This window comes from Carcharhinus amblyrhynchos, chromosome 34, assembly GCF_965287045.1.
Source record: "Carcharhinus amblyrhynchos chromosome 34, sCarAmb.v2.hapA, whole genome shotgun sequence".
NCBI classification, from domain to species: Eukaryota; Metazoa; Chordata; class Chondrichthyes; order Carcharhiniformes; family Carcharhinidae; genus Carcharhinus; species Carcharhinus amblyrhynchos.
This window is the reverse complement of record NC_137357.1, coordinates 6,809,862-6,817,457: the sequence shown is the minus strand read 5'-3', so window position 1 is coordinate 6,817,457 and position 7,596 is coordinate 6,809,862. Positions and strand designations below refer to the sequence as shown.

The window sequence follows — 7,596 nt, the reverse complement described above, 5'->3', positions numbered from 1 at the left end:
TCCTCTAACACTTTGTGTTTTTATTTGCCATTTCCCCCACCCCATCGCTGTTCCTCCCAGATGTCATGTTAGGTCATCCCTGCGTAACATCTCTGACCGAACGCCTCCCCTAACACCAAACGCCGCTGCCACACTCTTAACATGACATCTGAAGGCGATCGCCGCAGGCCCGGGGAAGTAGCGAGGAGCGTCGATCGAAGGGGTGATGTTAAAATGAGAGGGATTGACCTCTGATCCTTGAACTATGACAGTTCCGTCAGGCCCTGCCGCAGGCTTGTTTCTGTCCCCCCCTCCCCACCTCCGTCAGCCAGCATGACAATACATTACTGCTCTATTTGCTGTTTCTCAGTAACATCTGCCCCTTTGAATGGTTGGTGTCGTCTCTGCCACCACCTCCAGGGTCCATTCTCAAAAGCCAAGTGCAACTGGGCAAATGCAATTGCTGCTGATGACGTTTTTCTTTCACATATTTTGTAGAAGATTTTTTATTAATTCCCGGGACATGGGTGTGGCTGGCTGGGCCAGCATTTATTGACCATCCCTAGTTGCCCTTGAGGGGCAATTGAGAGTCAACCACGTCTGGGGTCACATGTAGGCCAGACTGGGTAAGGACAGCAGATTTCCTTCCCTAAAGGGACATTGGTGAACCTGCTGGGTTTTCCCCATAATCGACAATGGTTTCATGGTCATCAGTAGACTCTTAATTCCACTTCCACCATCTGCCGTGATGGGATTTGAACACCGGGTCCCCCAGAGCATTAGCTGTATTGGGCTTGGGGCGGCACGGCAGCACAGTGGTTAGCACTGCTGCCTCACAGCGCCATGGACCCGGGTTCGATTCCCGGCTCGGGTCGCTGTCTGCACGGAGTCTGCACATTCTCTCCGCGTCTGCGTGGGTTTCCCCCCAGGTGCTCCGCTTTCCTCCCACAGACATGCAGGTTAGGTGCTAAATTGTCCCTCAGTGTAACCCGAACAGGCACCGGAGTGTGGCGACCAGGGGATTTTCACAGTAACTTCATTGCGGTGTTAATGTAAGCCTACTGTGACACTAACAAATTGAAGATTTTAAGAATGAAAGATTGTAGTATCAATATGCTGAATGTTGTGTTGGGGGCTTGTGTGTTGTTGGAGAAAGTGTCCCATTGGGAGCTGCAGTATAATCGAAAAGAATAGAATCCCCATAGTACGGAAGGAGGCCACTCAGCCCATCGAGTCTGCACTGACCACAATCCCACCCAGGCCCGATCCCCACAACCCCATACATTTATCCTGATAATCCCCCTGACACTAAGGGGCAATTTAGCATGGCCAATCCCTCTAACCTACACATGTTTGGACACTAAGGGATAATTTAGCATGGCCAATCCCTCTAACCTACACATCTTTGGACACTAAGGGACAATTTAGCATGGCCAATCCCTCTAACCTACACATCTTTGGACACTATGGGACAATTTAGCATGGCCAATCCACCTAACCTACACATCTTTGGACACTAAGGGACAATTTAGCATGGCCAATCCACCCTAACCTACACATCTTTGGACACTAAGGGACAATTTAACATGGCCAATCCCCTAACCTACACATCTTTGGACACTAAGGGACAATTTAGCATGGCCAATCCACCCTAACCTACACATCTTTGGACACTAAGGGACAATCTAGCATGGCCAATCCACCTAACCTGCACATCTTTGGACACTAAGGGGCAATTTAGCATGGCCAATCCCCCTAACCTGCACATCTTTGGACAGTAAGGGACAATTTAGCATGGCCAATCCACCTAACCTACACATCTTTGGACACTAAGGGACAATTTAGCATGGCCAATCCACCTAACCTGCACATTTTTGGACACTAAGGGGCAATTTAGCATGGCCAATCCACTGAACCTATACATCTTTGGATGCTAAGGGGCTATTTAGCATGGCCCATCCACCGAACCTACACATCTTTGGACTGTGAGAGGAAACTGTAGCACCCGGAGGAAATCCACACAGACGCGGGGGAGAACATGCGAACTTCACACAGACAGTGACCCAAGGCCGGAATTGAACCCAGGGATGATCTAAAATGGGGAGTACAATCCTTAAACGGGTGCAAGAGGTGGGTGCAGATCACTGAAGGTGGCAGGACAACTGGAGAGACAGCAGTTAATAAAGCCTATCCAATATTCTGGGCTTTATTCATTGGGGCACAGAGTACAAGAGGAAGGAGGAGGTTATACTCAACTTACACAAGACACTAGCTAGATCTCAGCTGGAAGACAGTTTGGGCCATCCCACTAGCGGAAGGATGTGAACACAGTGGACAGAGCACAGAAGAGATTCACAAGGAGGTTTCCAGCGATGGGAAACGACAGTTATGAGGATAGATTTGGAGAGGCTGGGGACTGTTCTCCGAGGAGAGACTAAGAGAAGATTTAATGGAGATGTGTGTAATCGTGAGGGGGCCGGACAGAGAAACTGTTCCCCCTCGTAATAGGATGGAGAACGAGAGGGACACAGATTGAAAGTGATAAAAAGGTGGCAAAGTGAAGTGAGAAGAACCTTCTTCACACAGCAAGTGGGTGGGCTCTGTCAGGAAGTGGAGGCAGGCTCAATCAAGGGGTTTGAGATGATTATTTGAATAGAAACCATGAGCAAGGGAAAGGCAGGGAAATGGACTAAGTCAGAATGCTCGTTTGGAGAGCCAGTACAGATGCAATGGGCCAAATGGCCTCCTTCTGCAGCCCAGCAATTCTGTGATGTCTCCCTGCAGCTTCTCATAGCACCAAGACAATCATCTCTCTGTCCTTTTATTCAGTTTATTCTTGTCTACAGTCTAAATTCCCGGAGGGCACCACTGCCCACATTCTGCTGACTAGGAGAGAATATCCCCTTTATTACATTCCCGGTGCAAAAGTGTGCATGTACCTGGGCAGCACGGCAGCACAGTGGTTAGCAACTCTGCCTCACAGCGGCAGAGACCCAGGTTCAATTCCCGGTTTGGGGGGTCACTGTCTGTGTGGAGTCTGCACATTCTCCCCGTGTCTTCGTGGGTTTCCTCCTGTTTCCTCTCACAGTCCAAAGATGTGCAGGTTCGGTGGATTGGCCATGCTGAATTGCCCCTTAGTGTCAAGCAGACTAGCTTGGTAAATGCCCAGGGTTAGGGGTCTGGGAGGACTAGTTGTCAGTTCAGACTCAATGGGCCGAAAGGCCTCCCTCTGCACTGTAGGGAATTCGATGTGTGGATTGTAGCAATCACACAACCTTTCATTGTAAGATAGCCTGCTCTAACCCAGTGTCCAAACTCATAGACTGAGCCTCATTTCTAGCGTGGGAGAGGAGAATAGGAGAATTTGGAGATTGAGGTATTCAAGGAGGTAACAGAGATATCCAAAGCTGTACAGGTTAGGTGGATTGGCCATGCGAGATTTCTCATTGTGTCCAAAGATGGGCAGGTTAGGGCTATTGGCCATGCTAAATTGTCCCTTAGTGTCCAAAGATGTGCAGGTTAGGGGGATTGGCCATGATAAATTGTCCCTTAGTGTCCAAAGATGTGCAGGTTAGGTGGATTGGCCATGATAAATTGCCCCTTAGTGTCCAAAGATGTGTAGGTTAGGTGGATTGGCCATGCTAAATTGTCCCTTAGTGTCCAAAGATGTGCAGGTTAGGTGGATTGGCCATGCTAAATTGTCCCTTAGTGTCCAAAGATGTGCAGGTTAGGTGGATTGGCCATGCTAAATTATCCCTTAGTGTCCAAAGATGTGTAGGTTAGGAGTATTGGCCATGCTAAATTGTCCCTTAGTGTCCAAAGATGGAGAGGTTAGGAGTATTGGCCATGCTAGATTTGTCAGGGAGGCTAGTAGGGACTATGAGGATAGGGCCTGGGTGGGGTTGTAGTCAGTGCAGGACTCGATGGGCCAAATGGCCTCCTGCACTGTAGGAATTCTATGACATCAACTCTTCCAAGGTATTCAGATCTTTCTCCAGTTTCAGGTCAACAATTCTGTCTCAATGAGCATGAGTCAGCTAACCCCAACACAAGTTTGAATAGAAACATAAAAACATTGAGATTGCAGCGAGGAGGCTATTTGGCCCTTCGAGCCTGCTCCGCCAATCCTCCCGATCATGGCTGATCATCCAACTCAATAGCCTAACCCTGCTTTCTCCCCATAACCTTTGATCCCATTTGCCCCAAGTGCTATATCCAGCCGCCTCTTGAATACATTCAATGTTTCCTGTGGAATGTAACCAGCGGTAGTTTGGCCTGCATGCTTCAACAAGTACATATAATCTGGCTCAGATTTGCTGCAGTAGCGATCGTGAACTGAGCAGTTTGGCGGGGGAGAAAATTAACTTTTCATTGAGCGAGGAACCTGCTAAGACTTTTGGAATTGTTAGGTGTGTTTAAAAACTGAATAACATGGGAGGGTTGTGTTTGCTGTGAAAGGATATAATACACTATTATAGAAAGGATATTATTGAATTAGAAAGAGTGCAGAAGAGATTTACTTGGATGCTCCTGAGACTCGATGGTTTGAGTTATAAGGAGGTTAGGACTTTGTTCCCTGGAGAATAGGAGGCTGAGGGGTGACCTTATCGAGGTCTATAAAATAATAAGCGGCACAGATCAGCTTGATAGTCAATATCTCTTCTCAAAGGTAGGGGAGTCTAAAAGTAGACGACATAGGTTTAAGGTGAGAGGGGAGAGATACAAAAGTGTCCAGAGAGGGGCAATTTTTTCACGCAGAGGGTGGCATCTGGAACAAGCTGCCAGAGGTAGTAGTAGAAGCGGGTACAATTTTGTCTTTTAAAAAGATTTAGATAGTTACGTGGCTAAGATGGTTGGTTATTGGGCCAAATGCGGGCAATTGGGACTAGCTTGGGGGTTTAAAAAAAAGGGCAGCATGGACAAGTTGGGCCGAAGGGCCTGTTTCCATGCTGTAAACCTCTAGGACTCGAAATGCTGGCCTGCTAAGTCACTATTGGGTATTAGAGATTTTTGATCAAAGCTCGTGGAGTTGGTGACACCTTTCCCCTGAAGAGAGATCTGTGAGAAGCACAGCTCCTGGGGTATCCCTGGGGGACAAACTCTTTGAGGGGGGGGTGGGGGGTGGAATTGTAGCGGCAGCCAAAAGCCCGTTAATCTCGGGCAGGAAGTCCCGGCCTTGGGGCGAGCGCAGCTGGAAAAAATCCCGTCCTTTGCCTTTGGTGGGAACATTCAAAAATCAGGATCAGACCCTGGAAGTATTGACCATGGAAGTCAGTTCCCTGAATGTCACGCACAGTACACGGTCGGACATGCAATCCTCAACATTGTCCTGTACCTGTCACTGGCCAGCGCTGTCCGAGTTATATCCCACACGTACTCCGGCCCGCAATGACTTGGAGAATTTCCAGTCAGGCTGCCCCCCTCTGAATGGAGCTTGAGGAGATAGGATCATAGAATCCCTACAATAGAGAAGGAGGCCATTCAGCTCATGAGTCTGTACTGACCACAATCCCATCCAGGCCCATATATAAATCCTCCTAATCCCCCCAGACATTAAGGGGGATCCACCTAACCTTTGGACCTGGGGAGGAAACCGGAGCACCCGGAAGAAACCCACGCAGACACGAGGCAGAGTCCACACAGACAGTGATCCAAGCCGGGAATCAGACCCAGGTCCCTGGCACTGTGAGGCAGCAATGCTAACCACTGTGACGCCCATTTGTAACCCCCATTTCCACCCCACACATGCAAACACAAAAATCTATATCTCCTCCTTACTCCATGTGCCATTAACCACCAGTCTCTGGGGTAAGGAATTCCACAGACTCAGGACCCATTGAGAGAAGCAGTTTCTCCTCATCTCAGTTTTAAATCTGCCACCCCTTTTCCTAAAACTATCACCTCTTGTTCTAGATTACCCCACAAGAGGAAACATCCTCTCTACGTCTACTCCTTATCATGGGGTGGCGCAGTGGTTCACACTGCTGCCTCACAGTACCAGGGACCCGGGTTCATTGCTGGGCTTGGGTGACTGTATGGAGTTTGCACGTTGTCCCTGTGTCTGCATAGGTCTCCCCCGGGTGCTCCCACAGTCTGAAAACGCACTGGTTAGGTGCTAAAGTCTCCCTCGGTGTAACCCAAAGAGGTGCCAGAGTGGAGATCTTCAAAGTAACTTCACTGCAGCGTTAATGTAAGCCAACACTAATAAACAGACTCTGAACTTTAAAATGTTATCTTGTCCAGCCCAATTCGATTGCCCCTCACTCTTCTCCACTCCTGGGAGTGTAGGTTTCAACTGTCCAATCCTGCTTTGTAACACGAACCCTTCATCTCTGGATTCAATCTGGTGAGCCTCTTCTGCTGGTTGGTCACTCGAAAGGTTCAGATTAGGCTTGTGTGACGTCCTTCCTCCCCACCTCCCTGCTCCCCCCCCACCCCTCCCCTGCTCCCCCCCCACCCCTCCCCTGCTCCCCCCCCCACCCCTCCCCTGCTCCCCCCTCCCTTCCCCACCCCTCCCCTGCTCCCCCCTCCCCTTCCCCACCCCTCCCCTGCTCCCCCTCGCCTCCCCTCCCCAGCTCCCCCCCCTCCCCAGCTCCCCCCCTCCCCAGCTCCCCCCTCCCCCCCTCCCCTCCGCTCCTCACCCCCCCGTCCCCTCCCCCCCCCTCCCCCTCCCCCCCCCCCCCCCCCCCCCCACACTGCTATACAGTTGCTGAAACTTTAGACCCCGTGCCTTTAACTGAGGAGCGAAGCAAGCCGGGAGGGAGGGGGAGTATTTCACTGTCATTCTTTGCTTAATTTAAAAACCTGAGAGATTTGCTGATATTTAACATTAAGGTGGTGGGGTGGGGGGGTGCACAGTGTTAACACTGCTGCCTCACAGCACCAGGGACCCCGGGTTTGATTCCCTGCTCCACACCCTGTCTGCATGGGTTTCCTCTGAGTGCTCCGGTTCTCTCTCTCAGTCCAAAGATGTGCAGGTTAGGTGGATTGGCCATGCTAAATTGTCCCTTAGTGTCCAAAGATGTGTAGGTTAGGTGGATTGGCCATGGTAAATTGTCCCTTAGTGTCCAAAGATGTGCAGGTTAGGTGGATTGGCTGTGCTAAATTCTCCCTCAGTGTAACCCGAACAGGCGCCAGAGTGTGGCGACTGGGGGATTTTCCCAGTAACTTCATTGCAGTGTGACTGTCAGCCCACTTGCGACTAATAAATAAACTCTAAATACTCTTGGAAAGCGTGTTAAATTGCTGCCGCAAACTTTGCGCTCTGGAAATGTTCCCCTAACACCTATCCGCTAATTCCACCTCTCTCTCTTTTTTCCAGGGTACTGTATTTACGACACAGCCTTGAAAGCAGCGAGTGGAGGAACTGTTGTGTGTTGGGTGGGAGGAGAGGAGGTGGGGGGGGCTGTGAGATAGAGAGAGAGAGACGGACTTTACATTAGGCTACAGGCATGATTTCTATAAGAGAGTTACTATTATCAATTAGCATGATTGACTGCCAAAGCATGTTCTCTATTGTACCGCCGATGGGACTGGACGATGGTGATGATGACCGACTGGGAGGCACTCTTCCCGCGGAACCAGGAGGACAATATCCCAGAACGAGAGCTGCAGCTT

General features: G+C 50.0%; 1 protein-coding gene across 1 annotated transcript in view; it reads left to right on the top strand.

The window, feature by feature from the left end:
• Nucleotides 1-7,375, top strand: part of LOC145361193 (ankyrin-1-like) — a 343,699-nt gene extending 336,324 nt beyond the window's left edge. The window contains 1 exon segment of the mRNA XM_080216834.1: nt 7,301-7,375. The gene's annotated coding sequence lies outside the window, so the exon portion shown is untranslated.
• The last annotated feature ends 221 nt before the right edge of the window (nt 7,376-7,596 follow it).